Below are 18,678 nucleotides of genomic sequence, written 5' to 3'. Positions count from 1 at the left end.
ACTGACTCTGCGGTTGCGGCGCTCATCTCGCTTTATTGGCCGAGGGAGCTAGCGTACAGCTTCCGGGTCATGTGGCCAGCATGACTAAGCAGTTTCTGGCGAACCAGAGCAGCGAACGGAAACACCATTTACCTTCCTGCTGGAGCGGTACCTATTTATCTACTTGCACTTTGATGTGCTTTCGAACTGCTGGGTTGGCAGGAGCAGGGACCGAGCAATGGGAGCTCACCCTGTCGTGGGGATTCAAACTGCTAACCTTCTGATCGGCAAGTCCTAGGCTCTGTGGTTTAACCCACAGCGCCACCTGCATAACAGGCTTGACTGACTGCCAAATCAACCTTGAAGAACTCATTCTTCCAGGGGAGTGGAAGCCATAGTCTTATGTCAGGGGTTGCCAATGTGCCACCCTCAGGCACACATGTATCCACAGAACAGAACAGAACAGAACAGAACAAAATAGAGTGGAATGGAACCAAACAGAACCTGAAGGTCCCCTCCAAGGCAGGTATGGATGATGGCCATGACAGCTTGGGCTTTTTCAGTGGTGGCCCCTAATTGTGGTAGGTTCTCCCCAAGGAGACCTGCCTGGTGCTGACATTATCAGCTTTTTAACACCAGGCAAAGACATTCTTGTTCTTCCAGGCTGTTTTTTTAAAATGTGATTTTTTAGCCTGGTGTTCCATCTTTCGGTAGGGTGGGGAAATGTGCGTACAGTGGTACCTTAGGTTAAGAACTTAATTCATTCTGGAGGTCTGTTCTTAACCTGAAACTGTTCTTAACCTGAGGTACCACTTTAGCTAATGGAGCCTCGTGCTGCCACCGCGTGATTTCTGTTCTCATCCTGAAGCAAAGTTCTTAACCCGAGGTACTGTTTCAGAGTCTGTAACCTGAAGCGTCTGTAACCCGAGGTACCACTGTATATCAATTATCTATAGCTATACACACACATCTATTCTATGTTGTGTTGTTCATGGACTCATAGTATGTCTGTTTTTTTATTTTCCTGGCATTCTTGAATTTTACATCTTTGTAAGTCACTCTTAAGACTCTTGCGAAAAGCTATGAATACATTTACATAATGATGATAAATAAATAAATGCATTCAATAGAACTTACTGCTGAGCAAATACACAGTTCACCTTTCTCAGCATGTTTGCTCGCCTTGGTGGCCCCTGATCAACTGTTTTCACCTTTCTGAATTAGTGGCATGCGTAATCCCACCCAGTTATGGATCTTCAAACTGTAAACACAACAGCACGGTACTATGTTACATAACTAAGCACATTTGGCTACAAGGGGTTACAAGATGATGGAAGTGAGGCCAATATAAATGAATTTGCAAATAAAAAGCTTGACTCCCAAGCAAACAACTGACTCCCGATATCCTTGAGTTGAGTTAGGTCATCAAGGCTTTTGAAAAAATCCATTTATAAGCTATTCAATATATAAACTTGTCTCTTACTCCATTTATAAGCATATCCTAAAGGCTTGGGGGAAGTCCCAATGGGACTTATTAGGAAGCAAGTATTTTATGATTGCAAGCTTACTTTCTGATGTGAAATGAAATCATGTCCATACCATTGTGGAACTTTCTATCTGGCTCCAATGTAACCAGCCTCCACATCATATCCTTTGCCAATGAACAGAAGCAGTGGTCACAGGAATTAGAAATCGGATCATGGTTTGGTTGCTCAGTAAGAAAGAAAACATCAAACATACTAAAACCCTATGTGAAACTTAAAAAAACAACACGGCTTCTGGTAGTTATGAGCCACATCGAGTTCCACCTTGATCTATCCAGCTCCAGGCTAGTTACCTTTGGCTATAGTCTTTGTCTGCTAGCCCCCTGCTAAACTTTCACAATGTGTTCTACTGCTTTTTTATTCATGTCTCAGGGTATAGCTAGCTACCCCAATGATTCCCAAAGACCCAAAAAGAATTATATGTATTCCCATAAAATACAGAACAGTCCATAAAATAAAGCCCATTCTGTTCAGAGCAGCCAAGTCCATCAGGAAAGAGAAGGGAGCCAATCTTTTCTTATTCCTTGAGTTTTCTAGAAAGTTCCGCTCATGTCTTATCTACCACATCCCCAAATGTGTGACCATAGGGAGGATCATTAAACAGAAGCCCTCTTTTTCTGAATATAAATGGAATGAAATCCACAGTTTTGCCTGGGTCAGAACAACATTAGACATTGACAAATAGGCTGTCTGTTCTCTAGTTTTGCAGCCAGAGGGTGAGATTTCCTCCTGTTTTCTTATGTCTTTGCTGTAAGCACCCAGGCTTACAAAATATGTCCACTAGATTTCAGCCGTTAAGATCATGATAATGTTTTCACAGCCATTTGGTTGCAATATGAATCTTTTAGCATATGTGTGTGTGTGTGTGTGTGTGCAAATATATATATATATATATATGTGCAAATGCCTGCATATGTATGTTAAAGCAACTGCTTGTGGCACAATAGTGACATCAGCTGAGTGATATTAATGACAAGTTGAAATGAGGCAGGGAAGCATAGATAAAGGTGTGCCTAAAATGCTCTGTCAAATAAAAGTATCATAAATCATCCCTTTCTTCCATTCCAGAATTTCTTTATATTATTCCTATCCCATCCTGTCACTCCATATTGTTGTTGGAATTTGTCTGTCTTGAGACACAATGCATCTCTGGGGGTGAAGTCAAACCTCTGTGTTAGGAGCACCGAAGTGACCTCCCTGGGACACAAACAAGCCTGGGCAGTGTGTATGGAGGCCCTGGGCTGCTTAGTTGACAAGACCCCCTCTCTTGGTCTCACTGATGCGGTCCAAAGGAAAGCAGAGCAATACATTTGGCACCAGCTTGGCTGCAGGAGTTGCTGGAAGAAGGAGTACAAGATGCCATCCAACCATCTTAGGGACTCCACTCTGGATTTGTGTAGGGTTTACTCCTTAGTCTTTCTTCTCCTGAAGATGTCCCGCAAGGCAGTGAAAGTCTAGGATCTGAGTTTTGGATGGACTATCTTCCCAGGTTGATGAGCCCCATCTGCCCCTTACTTCCTTCTACTGCACATTCAGAAACCTCCTTCTTGACTGTTGGACCCATTATTCATCTTATCTACTCAATCCGCTGGACCCATTCTTCACATGCAGGGGAAGTCCCTAACTTACCAAAGGTTTAAAACCCGTTGGCTACCCTCACCTGGTTTAGCCACCCAGTCGAAGCCATTCTAGGAGCTACAGGTGACAGCTGAGTGCAGGGAGGGGACTAAAGGTGGACAAACTATCCTAGAAGAAGCGCAATGTGTTCCCCACCAAAGATACTAACCTTCCCCTAACACTCCATGCACCCCATTCCATACTGTGACCCACAGAAAAGAACCAAGCATCTGTAGCACTTTTTGCTTTTAGCCTAACAATGTCAACAGTAAAATGTGAACTAGTTTCACTCTGCATCATTTTAATGTTGAGAAGTTAAGTATCCAGTCACCATGCATGGTACTCTTACAAAGTTCTGGAAGCTTCTAGACAGTTGCTCCAATGTATTTAAAAGTGGAACCCAAATTCTTCTGAGTATCGGTCATTCTTACTCCTGTCAACCTCAGAATATACACGGGAGGGTTTGAATCTATTAACTTCATCCAGATGAGAATATGTTCATCTGTTCAGGTAAACATGAAGAGCTATAGAGCTCAAGTAATTTGGACGTCATTAAGAGACTTTAATGGGGAGAAAAGCCAAGGCCCAAAGACATCTTCTGCTCTTGGGTACATTCAAGACTGAATTATTAGTGTGTTCTAAGAATAGGTGTCTTTTTCTTTTTCTTACAACAGCATTAACAACACAATTGTAACTTATGTGAAGGGATTTGTGCCTTTGCAATTCCTGTCTGATGTATAGTTCCATTTGCAAGTTTTCCAATAGCCAGCTATTCAGTGTTTAGAACCAGTGGGCTCTCCAAATTGTGGTCTGAAGCACAGCAAATAGCAAATATCTTACCCCCTGCCAGCTGTCTTTCCAAAATGGTGGCCATACCTGTGTACTTATTTCAGAACATGCACACCCCACACATTGTACACTAAATAAATTGGGTACATTCTAAAACTGATGGAAGAGTATTTTGATGTGATGCATGCTTGGACAAACACATCAGCATTTTGGCCCCTTCTGTGAACTATTAAATTTGGTGGTATGCACAAATGCAATAACCAAGTAAATTAAATGTGATTTGCTGGATTCCAGCAGTCATCTCATTTTCCTCTCCAGGGCATTTTCAGTTGTTAGTCCTATATGTATTTGTGACACTTTGTGAGTATCTCAGCAATAATTTCTTACTTCCATTTCCCCCTTGCTCTGAATTACAGAGCATCTATACTCACTTGGTGGTACTTAACTTTGTTTATCTGTGAGAGATGAAACTTACCTAACTTTAATCTCTGACAATTTTTTCTCCTTTTTTCTGCTACCTTATTCTCCGTAATGACCAATTTAATTTTCTCATTAGAGCCATTGTATTTTATTAGCACTCCCCAGCATTTCATTTACTGGTGCCTGTGGAGACACAAACAATCAGTATGGATTCCCTCTCAAAATTAAAACTACCCACATCTCGATAACAATCTCTACACAGATCCCCAGAGATTCCTTACACTTCTGTGTGACTGAATTCTTCTTCTTCCTTTGAAAGTTTCCATGGCTGAGATTCAGTCGCAACCACTGTGTTGTTTATCTTCTTTTTCAAAATATTCCTCTGCTCCTTGGAAGTATGTGCCCATCACCACTTCCAGGTTGGAAAGAGGGACTATGGACTCCCCTTCTTTGGATGTCTCCAGTTTAAGCCTGGACAACAGGTGTTTTCCCTTGAATGGGAATGAGTCCCACTCAACACAGTGAGGCTTACTTATGAGTGGCTTCCAACATATATAAAAACATAACAAAACATTACACATGAAAAAGCTTCCCTATACAGGGCTGCCTTCAGATGTTTTCGAAAGGTTATACAGTTACTCATCTCCTTGACATCTGATGGGATAGTGTTCCACAGAGTGGGTGCTACTACTGAGAAGGCCCCCCTCTCTGGTTCCCTGTAACCTCACTTCTCGTGGTGAGGGAACGGCCAGAAGGCCCTTGGTACTGGATCTCAGTATCCAGGCTTATTCACAGCTGGTCCAGCAAAATGCTGTGATGGGTGATATCAAAAGCTGCTGAGGGATCAAAGAGGAGCAAAAGCCCCAAATGAGAAGCATACCATTAAAATAAGGGAAAATAAGATGAAATGTGACTACATAACTCGGGGGCTTCTATTTTTAAAATGCACTGTAACCCATAAGAGCAATTCAGTGAATGACAAACTTTGCTGGTGTGTGTAAATTCAAATAAAATAGATTTCTGTGTGAATGTATTGTGGTGTGTTTTTGAAAAGCTACTTGAGAACTACTAGGTACAAATGTTTACTTAGATGCCTGTCGCCGTACGTGATTATCCAGACAAGTGCTTGAGAAGAATTGCAATATGAATCACAAATAATTGTCAAGGAGCTGCCAACTATCTAAGCAGAGCCCTGCATTTGAAAGTAATGTGCAATCAGTGATGTAGTTCAAATAGATCTGTGCTGGGAAAATTCTCTCCTGTCTCTCTTACCACTAGGTAGAATTTAAACATGCCATTGGCTCTTCTCATTCATAGCCTTGCCATGACAATGTGGGGTTTTTTTTCTGGAAGCTGCAACTAGTGCAGAATGAAGGGCAGGGTTGCTAAAGGCAGTGGCTGGCCGTGTAACTGTGGAATATTTGCAATACAGTCAAACCAGCAATGTATGTTTGCCAGATAGGCACATGATAGGAGCAGAAGCTCAAAGAGTTTCCCTCTAAGTTTGCTAGAGAGAACTCTGAGAATCATTGGTACTGATAGGGGGAGTATGTAGCCATATATAATCTCCTCACCTGGCTAGGCTCTTTCCTCTTTGACCTCATTGCAGTAATGTAGAACACCTGCATGTCTGAGCTCCACAGCTCAGACACCATTTTAAATTAGACTAAAGCATGTCTTTGTTACTGGATTACCATTTTAAGCCTGCCTGTACAAAGCTGCTGTTATCGATTACTCTTCAACAAGTATTCTGAGTGAGTAAATGCTATTTTTACCTTTGAAAAGACTGTGTGATGACTGCTTTAAGGGGGGAGAAATACCAGGATAGTCATCTGCCTTAAAGCATCCTGGATTACTTAAACTAAAAGGCTAAAACTAGCCTATCTAAGCTTCCCTTTTAAGCTGCAAAGGGTTGCACTCTGCTCAACTCACAAACATGGGGAAGGAAGGATAATTTCTAACAAATACATTCTCTCCTACCATCTATACACATCCCAACAATAACACCATTATTAAAAGAACTGCACTGCCTGCCAGTTTGCTACCAGGCCATGTTTAAGCTTTTGGTATTAACGTATAAAGCCCTTAACAACTTGGGACTAGCTTATGTGAACGAACACCTTCTGCCACATAGAACCTGTCCATTTATTAAGGTCAGGGCTTTTTTACAGCCGGAACTCACCGGAACTCAGTTCTGGCACCTCCAGTGGGCGCCATTGCCATTCTAAGAGAATGAGGGAGGTATTCATGGTGAGCTCCAGCACCTCATTTTCTAGAAAAATTGCACTGATTAAAGTCATCAGTTGAAGCACTCCTGACTCTGCCACACTCTGCAAAAGTTCATTTTGCAGCAAAGGGATGTGGGTGGTGCTGTGGGTTAAACCACAGAGCCTAGGGCTTGCCGATCAGACAGTCGGCGGTTCGAATCCCCATGACTGGGTGAGCTCCCGTTGCTCGGTTTCAGCTCCTGCCAACCTAGCAGTTCAAAAGCACGTCAAAGTGCAAGTAGATAAATAGGTACCGCTCCAGCGGGAAGGTAAACGGCGTTTCCGTGTACTGCTCTTGTTCGCCAGAAGCGGCTTAGTCATGCTGGCCACATGACCCAGAAGCTGTACGCCAGTTCCCTTGGCCAATAAAGCGAGATGAGCGCCACAACCCCAGAGTCAGTCACGACTGGACCTAATGGTCAGGGGTCCCTTTACCTTTACCTTTACTGTAGGTGGAGGATCTTTCAACCTCCCCTCAGAAATAAGGTGAGTGCCAACAGTTCACTGCGTGCTAAAAACTTGCCTGTATACTGAATCGTTTGCTGTCTGTTGGCCATTTGTTCTAACATCTGTGCTGACTGAGGCTGCATACACACCATGCATTTAAAGTATATTTAAAGCATGTATTATCCCTCACTGAGCTACAATTCCCAGCACCCATAACTACAGAGCCCAGGATTATTTGGGGGGAAGTCATGTACCTTAATTGAGCTTTCCGTGTATGGTGTATACTCAGGCTGTTTTTTGGAATGGCTTTTATTGAAAACCACCTTGAGATGTTTTCAAAAAAGCATCTCCAACTAACTAACTGACTGACAGACTGACTAAATGCCTTTTGAATTATGAGAAAGGGAGAGGTAGATATCTATTTGTATCTCTCTCTCTCTCTCCACATAATGCTGGGAAACCTTGCTACAGAGCATGATTTGGGATAACTAGCCATTTATAACCAACATGCTTAAGTCTAATTAATGCATGAAGGGGTTAAGACCATAGAATAAGCTGTCCTGCCAGGCTTAGCCAATTTCACTCCCCCTCACCTAGGGAGGAATGGCTATCGAGCTCTTTGTTCTTTCATTCCATTATGAGAACTCCTATGAATAAGGTGGTCTGAGATGGTTGCTTCGAGTTTAGAGTGTGCGGCTGACAGAAGCCATCTTTAGGATTCTATACAAATGATTTAGAAACTCTAACCACTTTGGAAGCTAAGTTTTACTGCCTGTGTTTTCTGATTGCTGTGTGGAAAAGCACACGAATCTGACCTTTGAAGGGTTTGTAAGCAAAATCTTTTTTAAAATTTACCAAATGTGTGGTGGAAAGGTAGAGCGGAATCTTGGAAGCAACCCAGAAGGGGGTACAGTGGTAACTCTGGTTGTGAACGGGATCCATTCCGGAGGCCCATTCGCAACATGAATACAATGCAACCCGCAGCAGCACGTCTGTGCATGTGCGGGTTGCAATTTGTCGCTTCTGCACATGCGTGTGATGTCATTTTGCGCATCTGTGCGAGCGGCATAACCTGCAAGTAACCCTTTCCGGTGCTTCCGGGTTGCTGCGGGACTCAACCTGAAAAAAAGTATCATGAAGCAAATGTAACATGAAGTATGACTGTATTTGAAAGGTCCAATAGCCTAATTTCCATGTGTTACTTTGCTGCATATTTTGTGATCTTAAATATCTGCTGGGGTTCTCTGACCAAAGAGTACTTGCACCAGACCTGGATCTTAGGCATCCAGGAATTCTCCTTTAATTGTACCTATATTTTTCTTTAACCAAAATCCAACATAAGGTTGGGCAACCTTTTGTCTGTGGAGGACTGCATCCCCTTGGGGAAAATTTGTCAGGAACTGCATGACATGTGTGGGAAGAGTCAAAGACAAGTGTGGATGGGGCTACTCCTTTTCTTCTCACTTACCCTGATCCCCTTTCTCTGATTGTCGAGTAGGTAATTCTGTTTTTAATAAAGTTTTATTATACGTTTTATCCTTGTTCTTTTAAAAAAAGAGGAAACTGAAAAATCCCTCCTCAAAGTTTGGATTGCTTTTTAGTTTTCATTGTGCTATTCAATCTGTAGACATCAAATAAATTACGTCTGGTGTATCATCTGCAAAAAGTCTCTTAGTAGAATCTCTGAACCATTATGTAATTTATTGAACTTAATTAACACAAGCCAATATTTTACATAAGTAATTAAATGAGTTGAAAGTGTTGCACGACTCTCCCATCTGTTGGAAGCAACAGCTAAATTGCAGTACAAATTAAAACACATAGTGTATGTCTTCCATGTGTGACTATATACCATTTTTGACTATGTGTCTATTTACATATAAATTATGCTATTGAAATGCCTCGCAGTATATATATTCCTTATTGTGGCCCATTAGTTTTATTCCTGACTGTAGAAATGCTGATTCCAAGGAATATGGCAGTAAACAATAGAGCTTAAGGACCATTTAAACCAGCCTAACCTCCACCTTGACATCTGTTGAACTGTAGCTCACGGATTACTGTTGCCTTTTAAAGGTGCACCTGCCCATTGATCCTCCTGATTATATGCACCTCACATTTGCCCTTTATATTGTTTTGAAAAGCATCACTAAGCTGGTCTCATCAAACTACTCGTAAATTGTCAGATGAACTTTGGAAAATTTAGCCGTTACTGTAGAAGATTAGTATCTATCATTAAAGTACCACGGAGTCATGCCAGTTTCACTGCCCATTCAGAATAACATTTAGGGAATAATACATTTGGTGGATTTCTCTCTCAGTGTAGAGGGCACTCAGATGTCAAGTTGTTTTTGTTTAGTCGTTCAGTCAAGTATCTATCCACTATGTTTGTGTTCTGGCCTTCCCCAAAGCAAGGTTGTCCAGCCATCTTAAAACAAAATGGAAGCTTATAAACAGTTGTACTCGGTGCTGTTTTTCTAGAAAAAGAGGTGCCAGAACTCACCACGAACTTCTCCCTTGTTCTCTTAGAATGGCAATAATGCCCACCGGAGGGATGTCAGAGTTGTGAGTTCTGGCTGAAAAAACACACCCTGGTTGTACTTCAGAATGGTCTCAAAAGTATAAGAAAGCATTTTAGGCTGGAAAATAAGAGCACTGGAAGATGAGGATCATGAAAACTAAGAAGATGGGGCATGGTGTCCAGATTCAACAATGTCACTATACCTTGACACCTGCCAATATTCCCTCCTTGTTCAAGGCCAGTATTGGGATTTCCTATATAGCAACAGCACAGGTTTGCTGCGTTCTCAGCAAGGTATACCTCAGCTTCTGCTGCATCTGGATTGAGTAAACTATGGCCAGTGAAGAGGTATGGGGAGAACTTAGATTTAGTTCTCATTTGAAGGTGAACCTACCTAATTCACTCTCTCTGAAACAATACACAAATTGAAAGAATAGCCATCCTTCACAATAGGCCCTTTTCTGAATTTTGCAGTGCAGTTTTCCAGCCAAGCAATGTTTTCAGAAATGCACAGTCTAGGGCAAACTGCATTTTAAATGCATATGTTGGTGAAAATTGCTTTTTAAAACTGTATATTGGGCAAAATTTTATTAAAAAGGTATATTTTGGGAGAAATTTGCCCTAAAATTTCCAAGAGAACTTAAAAAATAAATAAAGTCATAACCGACATAGAAATGTGGAGAACTGAATTTAAGACTGGGAAAATGAGAAATGGAGGGGAAGTGAAATGGACAGGTTTTCCATCCCTTGGTCCTGTGTTGCTCATGCTGAGTGACTGATGACCCATTGTACTTCCAAGGCAGCATCTAGAGTAAAAGATATGAGTGTGGTAATTTAATCAGCTGCACCTCCTCAGACAGCCAGTCAGAGAACAGGGACGCTGGGATGATCGAGAGGGGATCACAGCTGGATTTCAAGCTGCTGTGGCAGCAAAATAAAGAATCATGGGGAAGGTGGACAGCTTAAAGAAGGTGTTACCAGACAGGGAGATAATAGCCTGCCCTCTGAACTGACCTGCACAAAACTCTATTTCTGCTTGTTAGCTCAGGTCAGGACTGGCCTCAGGTCTGTGTCAGAAGCCCATTAACAAACTGGACACAGCTCAGAGGGCAACAGCTAAGAAGCCATTTCTGCTTCCTCTTTCCTTTCCAGTGGCAAGTCTGAGCGGGGTAATATTACTCCCAGCAGGTTTTGGACCTTTTTCTTATTTTATAGCAGGGGTTGGGATGAGGGAGGCCTAGCTTTCTGCTGAGGGGATAAATCTGTAACTCTACTAATTACGGGCATGGATGCGAGCTCCCTTGGTTCAATGCTGTTGGATAATGCTGTTTTTGCTTTGCAATGTTGTGTGTGAATGAATGGGTGTGTATTATGTGTGGGAATGAATATATGTGGGTGTTATGTGTGGATTCTTATGAATCTCTGTGTGTTGCAATGAATGGGTATGGGTGTGTATATATGGATAAGAACCCACCTTTTCCTGTAAGGGGGGGGGAGTTAGAAAAATTATACACCCCACAATTCCCTTCTACGACACAGTGCCTGAAGGCAAAGGAATCCCAGGCTCATACTTCCTGCCAATCGTGGCACATCCACCATGCTTATCAAAGCATGCTGCAGACTCACACAAAGCTTTTATCTAAGGTTGCCTCTGTTTGCTGATTTAAATCCGCAGAGGAAACCTTCACAAATCCTCTGCTGTCATTTCCACAAAATATGAACCCTCCTGAAGCAGGCCATCTTGCCCGGCATCCTGTTTCTCACAGTGGCCAATTAGATGCCATGGGGAATCAGACAAGCAGGATCTGAGTACAACAACACTTTTCCCGCATGTGATTCCTAGCAACTGGCGTTCAGAGGCATTCTGCCTCTGCATTGGAAGTTGTATATAGCTATCATGACTAGTTGGCATTGATAGCCTAATCCATGGGTAGGCAAACTAAGGCCCAGGGGCCGGATGCGGCCCAATTGCCTTCTCAGTCTGGCCCATGGACAGTCCGGGAATCAGCATGTTTTTACATGAGTAGAATGTGTCTTTTTCTTTAAAATGCATCTCTGGGTTATTTGTGGGGCATAGGAATTCGTTAATCCCCCCCCCAAAATATAGTCTGGCCCCCCACGAGGTCTGAGGGACAGTGGACCGGCCCCCTGCTGAAAAAGTTTGCTGACCCCTGGCCTATTCCTCTTTTAAAACAATCCAGTGAGCTACAGGAAGGCTCAGGTCACTGCAAGCAGCATGGCAGTTACATAGCTGCTATAATATCGAATAAACAGACTTTTTGTTGTAAGGAAGCTAAATGTGTTTTTTAACCTTCTGCACAAGCGGCAGCCGTGCCGACTGCCTCCACCACCTTTCTGAGTAGTCTTTTCTTCAATTTCACAAATGTCTATTTTTAAGTCCAAAGGTTGGCAGGTATTGTTCAGGGCAAAGTTTTTCATTGCATGCATATTCTTTCGAGGCAGACATACTCTCCTGAGAGGCCTCGTTTCAGTACTTTTAAGAATTATATTGGCTTCTTGTGCAGTACTGTGGATACGTTGGGAGATCTATGACAATTAACCAAATGAGAAAATAGAGTGCTTGTAATTAAGATAATCAAGCTCAGGAAAAACCCACCCTCCTAATACTAATAGCCATGCAGCTTTAAGCTGTACATTAATTAAACCCTGGATAACAGTTACAGTCACTCACAGGCAATTTGGGGGAGAGAAAAAAATACGCAAGATCTGTGGCATGGAGACAAAACTGCTGCTAAAACACATCTACTTCTTCTTTGGCGATCACTCGTAGCTGAGTAAGATATAAACACGGTTTTAACAATGAGTCTGTAAGTGACTGTGGAGGCCAGTTCTGGATCCACACGTCCTTCCACAATGGGGACATTGGTTTCTGGGTGGGAGTTGATCACAGTGTGGATTTGCCAAGCGTGCCTTCCTCTTAGCACGTTTCTCCCTTGCGTCCTGAGTCTGAGTGTCTTCAAAGCCCCTGACTTTATCTGCAAAGGTTATTTGTCCATTTTAAGCAGTTGCCAGGATGATTTAATGTGCTTTTTGCTTAAGGCCATCTTCCTGCAAGAGCAATGAATGTGCCCAACATATGTTTCTTATCTGCAATTCTGTTTTGAAGCCTATATATGTGGCACAATCCCAGCCTCTCCTCGTTGATCTAGAGGCTCTGATCTGCTCCTGATAGGATGATAAAATACAACAGGAGATTTGTGTGAATGGTGTATGATCTCTGCTCTTTTGAATCTGCTCATCCCAAGGAAGAGCCCATTTCTCTGCTGCATCTGATCATGCTAAAACATGGCAGTACTTGCCCCAACCTGCAATGGCATCTCCATCCATGCCAAAGGAAGGGGCAACATTGCACTCACAAAAATGTGTTTGTGCTGCATGGAGATGTCCTCTCCTATGAAGTAATTGGATCACAGGGCTCTGGATATATATGGTAGTGAGCATGGGCGAAGCTACATTTCTTTGAGTATTATTATTATTATTATTATTATTTATTTTGCAGCACTGGAAATTTCACAGTGCGTCAGAAGAAATTCATCACTTTAGGAGGAATAAGTTACAGAATAACTGTAAAAAATACAGGGGAGAATAATAATAAATTTTATTATTTATACCCCACCCATCTGGCTGGCTTTCCCCAGCTATTCTGGGCGGCTTCCAGCAAAATATAAAAAAAATATTAAAATGTCAGACATTAAAAACTTCCCAATACAGGGCTACCTTCAGAAGTCTTCTAAAAGTTGTGTAGTTCTTTACTCCTTTGACATCTCATGGGAGGGCATTCCACAGAGAGGGCACCACTGCTGAGAAGGCCCTCTGCCTGGTTCCCTGTAACTTCACTTCTCACAGTGAGGGAACCGCCAGAAGGCCCTCGGAGCTGGACCTCAGTGTCTGGGCTGGATGATGGGGGTGGAGACGCTCCTTCAGGTATACTGGGCCAAGGCCATTTAGGGCTAAAGATCAGCACCAACACTTTGAATTGTGCTTGGAAACAACTGGGAATCAGTGAAGATCCTTTAGGACCTGTGTTATATGGTCCCAGCGGCTACTCCAGGACCACATGTAAAAGAAACATGTAAGATAAACATAGTGATCAGCAGAGTATATTTAATGGGTACAGCAAGCTCCAAATTCTAACAAAGATGTGCAGGTAGCCAGCAGGCGGTGTAATAAAGGGGTAAACAGGAAGCCTTGACAGTTATTTAAATATGAAGCAATTGCATTATCCATTGTTAAAAGAAGCCCCTCAAGCAGTGAGTTTATTACTGGAGAAAAAAGAAAAAGATGAAAAAAAAATGAAGGAAGATGGATCTTTTTGGTTTCACTTAGGAAAGAAAAAGAAGAAAATAATTCAAAAGATGCTGACCAAAGGAAATGTGGATTACTTTTCTCCAGGTCTAAAGTTCATGGGAAGAGATTATCATGAGACCAAGGATGCCACTTGGGTAATGAGTTCTGCTGAGTGGGTTAGAAATAGGTGATCCATGGAGTGAGTGTCAAAAGGCCGTGTGCCGCTCAGACTGGAGGGTGCAATGCTGGAGTTTCAGTGTCCAAGTGTGCAGTGATTGTATGTGTCATGTAACTAACAGGAGCGAAGAAACATCAGTTTTGCACCACTGTGATCAAGTATATGGTGCAAGAGATGCTGCTGTACTGTAACACCTCATCTGTTTTCTTGCCTCAGTAGGTGTTACCTAGAGCTATCAAAGCTTTGGTATATTAGGGCAAAAATGATGACAGGAATTCAGTACAGGGGTGGAAATTTGGGATAAATCTTGACATCGAAGGTTTGTCAAGAAGTACTTAATTTGTTCCGGAGGTCCGCACTTAGCCTGAAACTGTTCTTAACCTGAAGCACCACTTTAGCTAATGGGGCCTCCTGCTGCCGCCGCGCCGCCGGAGCACGATTTCTGTTCTTATCCTGAAGCAAAGTTCTTAACCTGAAGCACTATTTCTGGGTTAGCGGAGTCTGTAACCTGAAGCGTATGTAACCTGAAGCGTATGTAACCTGAGGTAGCACTGCATGGAAGTTTTAGAATGGTTTTATGCAACTGATCAGATGATTACATATATCACCAAACTTAGATGTGGCATAAATTCACCAGGCCCTGCAGAATATTGCTGTTTTGAATGAGGTCCCATTCCCTTGACAGCAGTTCTGACATCCTGGTTGTCCTGATATGGGAAGCGCTGGAATACTCATTGTGTGGATGATGAATGAATAAATGAAAGTCAATGAATGAATACCAATGAAGGATTTATATGGGATGCTTATAAATGGCAGGCCTTTTGTGGTTGCTGTTGAGCTTGCTAGCAATAGGAGGCTGAGGATGTCAGGAAGTTCTGATCAAAGCTATATGTGCACTTCTTTTGTTTACCTGCAGCAATTATGCCACTGTGTGAGGAAACAGTGACTTGTGGATACTTCAGATGCAGTGGTATACCAGAGGAGATAGTGTTTTGTTGATGGGAAAAGAATAACGCTCCTTGGTTTGTCTTCCATTTTTTTCTCTTGAGCCAATGGGAGCAGACCAGAATGAAACAAAAGGAGTAGGTATAGAAAGACTACTTGTCCACAAAATGAGAGCAAACAATGACAAAGTACTGTTGATGGGGGCAGATATCCATATTGATAAAGTATTTTATTTTGTTCAGCCTTACACAGAATGTCCCATACACAAAATGTGGAAGTTGGCACATTTACCCCCTACTCTCAATGCAGTTATCATGGTGCAAAGGGAAGAGTCAGGCCAGTTTGGCTGGCCCTGCCCCCAACATTGTGTCTTCCCCCTGTCATCTATACCAGTGGTTCCAAAACTCCCCCCACCCCCACCGCCTGCATGGACCACTTCAAGATTGCTGCAGATCTTGGTGGACCACTTAACACTTTTTCTGCCTGTTGTAGAAATTCTAATTTCATAGAATGTAAAATGTAAAACAATAAAAAGCAGAACAGGAATTGAAAGGAGTAATAAAATAGAACTGAAAATCAATATACATATTCAGTGCAATGGATGTGACATCTCCCACCTTTAACCACAAATCCACAGACACCCTGCAGAACACCTGAATGAAGCTCATGGGCCAAAGTTTGGGATTTATGCATTGGAGGAAGAAGGTCTGAGGCAGAGAGCCTGCTTTAAGTATGTTGACTCCTCTTGCAATTTAAAGCTCTGACAATGCAGGGACCCCACACATGTGGAGCAGGCTCTCCGTCTCACACCTTTCCCCTCTAATGCATGCAAGATGGTGAGGGCCAGGTGATGGGCTGAAACAGAAGGGGTAAGGTATAACCAGCAAGTAGAACCTGTGTGGTGTAGTGGTTAAGAGCAGTAGACTTGTAATCTGGTGAACCGGGTTTGCGTCTCCACTCCTCCACATGCAGCTGCTGGGTGACCTTGGGCTAGTCACACTTCTTTGAAGTTTCTCAGCCCCACTCACCTCACAGAGTGTTTGCTGTGGGGGAGGAAGGGAAAGGAGAATGTTAGCCGCTTTGAGACTCCTTTGGGTAGTGATAAAGCAGGATATCAAATCCAAACTCTTCTTCCCCTCACTTGTTTGAGGGTGAGCTAACATAGTACAGGGCTATGCTACTCCCAGCTCCAACAGGAAATTCTCCAAAGAAGAAGAGTCAGAGCAGCTAGATAAGATGCTCTTACGACGTCCTCCCTTCTTATGATGAACTTGTCTCCCATTCATGTAAACTTGCTTCATATTGTGCAGCTGTGGAAGCATGACAAATGGATGGTGTTGGAGTCTTGGCCAAATTCTGACCTATCTCTTCATGCATCTCTTTTGCCCTGGCATCCTATTCGTACTGTGAGTCAATATATTTCAGCTGCCTAAAGAGCAGATTTCACTCTTGAAGAGACCTGCTAAGTTACTATGAGAAGTGTTAACCCTGCATTTGAACTGATTTTGACCCGAATTTAGCATGGCTTACTACTAGGAGTCTTATCTGTATGCTTGCAATATATCTAGCTACAGTTCCATAGGATACATAACTTATTCAAGAAACATGAAACAACATTGTAGAAATGACGACTTGATACAACTTTATTTTTCCTTAATTTATTTCCTCACCCCCCCTGCAATTTTTAAAAACAATCAGCAAAACAACACTCTGTCCTCCTCAGATGTGGTTATAGCTTGGCTTCGTGCTGTCTGAGTCTAGTTTACATTTCAGTAAGGAATGACAAAAAAAGAAAACTGTACAGGACACTTTCATTTCCCCCCTTCATCTTTTTTTGAACATTTATATATATGTTTATAAAAACTTGATTAGCAGCTTGGCTGGCACCCCCACAACCCCCTAGATAATACTTTTCAACTAGAAGAAATGCACTTTTAGACAATTACACTAGATAAAACAATATATACAGTTTTGACAAATAAATACATAAATACAGCCATCTGTATATAATGGTACATTTAAACTTCAGATAATGTCAATAAGTTTTCTTAGTTCATTACCTTTTTTCCTTCCTAAATTGTACTTCTCTACATGACTCTATAAAGGTTTAATCCCAATAAGGGGTCATCTAATCCACCAAATCTTAATGACTCTGGAATCCTCCAAAGTCGCCCACTAAGGAAATCTATTATTATATAGTTCTTCAGAAGATAAGACTTCTGAAAGCTTATTGGCAACATGTGCTTTGTCCATTCAAATTTCAACAAAAATCAAACATGACTTTGATTCGGATGTTGGTTGCAATTGTAAAAAAAAAGAGTGGTTTGTTCAAAAGTAACGTAAGCACTTATTTTCCTCAAAGATTTTTTTTTTTAAAAAAAACCAGTAGTTGTTGGTTCTTTACAATCTCTCTGTGACCAAATACTTCCAAGTAACAGAACTTGTATGCAGGTTTCAGGTTCCAAAATTGGTCTCCCTTTGCTGATTTAACCCCCTCCCAAATTTGCTCAAAATAATTAAGAAAAGTATAAAAAACCAGTTATTTTTAAAAACTTCTTGTACATTCAAAAATCAGGGCACTCATGCTTAAGGCTTTTGAAACACTAAGAGATAAAAAGCCTGTCGCAGCTCCATGCAGAACAAAATGTTACATTGCAAGCTGACTCTACAGACATATGCAGTGGGAAAGAGAATAAATTGATTTAAAATATATACAGTACAACACTTTCCGTGATGAATATTTACAAATCTGTCAAAGAAAAAAAAAAGAGAGAGAGGAGAGAATGCTAAGCATAAATGCAACACTGAGGGAAATTTCAAAATCTCTTGACTTAGGAAGATCTTATTTCTTCACTGTTGAAAATGTGTTTTTCCCATAGTAATCTTGCAATTTTTAGATTTTTTCTTTAAATAGCTGCTGGATTTGAACTTAGATTGCCTTGTACTCTTTTAAAACACTGATTACATCTTGATGTATTGCTAATTGTGATTCAATACTGCATTGAAACCATATCTCTCATCTATATTCCAAGAATAATTCATACGGTAAGCCAACATACTTAGATATTTTATAGAGCCTGCCAGCTTCTCTAAGAATGTAATGTAGGATCCTATGATGTGAAATGTGCAGTTTGTCCTTCCTCCTAATGAAAGCACTCCTGTGGAGGGTTTCATCCAGCCATTCCCTCAAGCTGAGCATTTCATTCGTCTCTCCATGCCCCTGGTTTTCCATTTTTCTTGCCAACAGACATTCAATCATCTGTGGCTACTGAGGATGCTCACTGAACTCCCTTTTTTTGCCCTGTTTGTGGGTGTCTTAAATATTTTTAAAAGCTTGAGAGTTCTTTGTGATATGATACCTCCTCCTTATTTCTCAGTTTTGCCACCAATTCTGTTGAAACGTACTGAGTTTGTTACTGGAGGGATTCATGATATGGCCACAGACCAGCAGGGAACCGGTTTATATGTTACTCAGTCTATACATCCCCTGCTATTTCCGAATGATGAGTTTCCATCTGTGCACTTTAATATCTGCAAACATTCTCCATGTGACATTGTTGTCATATGGTGAGTTTTAACTCACCATGTGACAACACTGCGTCACATCTCACAGTGAATGTTTTGTTGACATTACGGTCTCAGGCACAGGTTCAGTAACATCTC

At 41.8% G+C, this 18,678-nt stretch overlaps 1 long non-coding RNA gene across 1 annotated transcript in view; it reads left to right on the top strand.

Annotated features, from left to right (window-relative positions):
- LOC309376849 overlaps window positions 1-18,678 on the top strand; it is an 81,841-nt gene that overhangs the window by 4,565 nt on the left and 58,598 nt on the right. The window lies entirely within an intron of this gene.

The sequence above is a fragment of the Podarcis melisellensis genome (genome assembly GCF_964234715.1).
Source record: "Podarcis melisellensis genome assembly, chromosome: 1".
Lineage (NCBI taxonomy): Eukaryota > Metazoa > Chordata > Lepidosauria > Squamata > Lacertidae > Podarcis > Podarcis melisellensis.
This window is presented reverse-complemented; position numbering and strand designations above follow the sequence as displayed.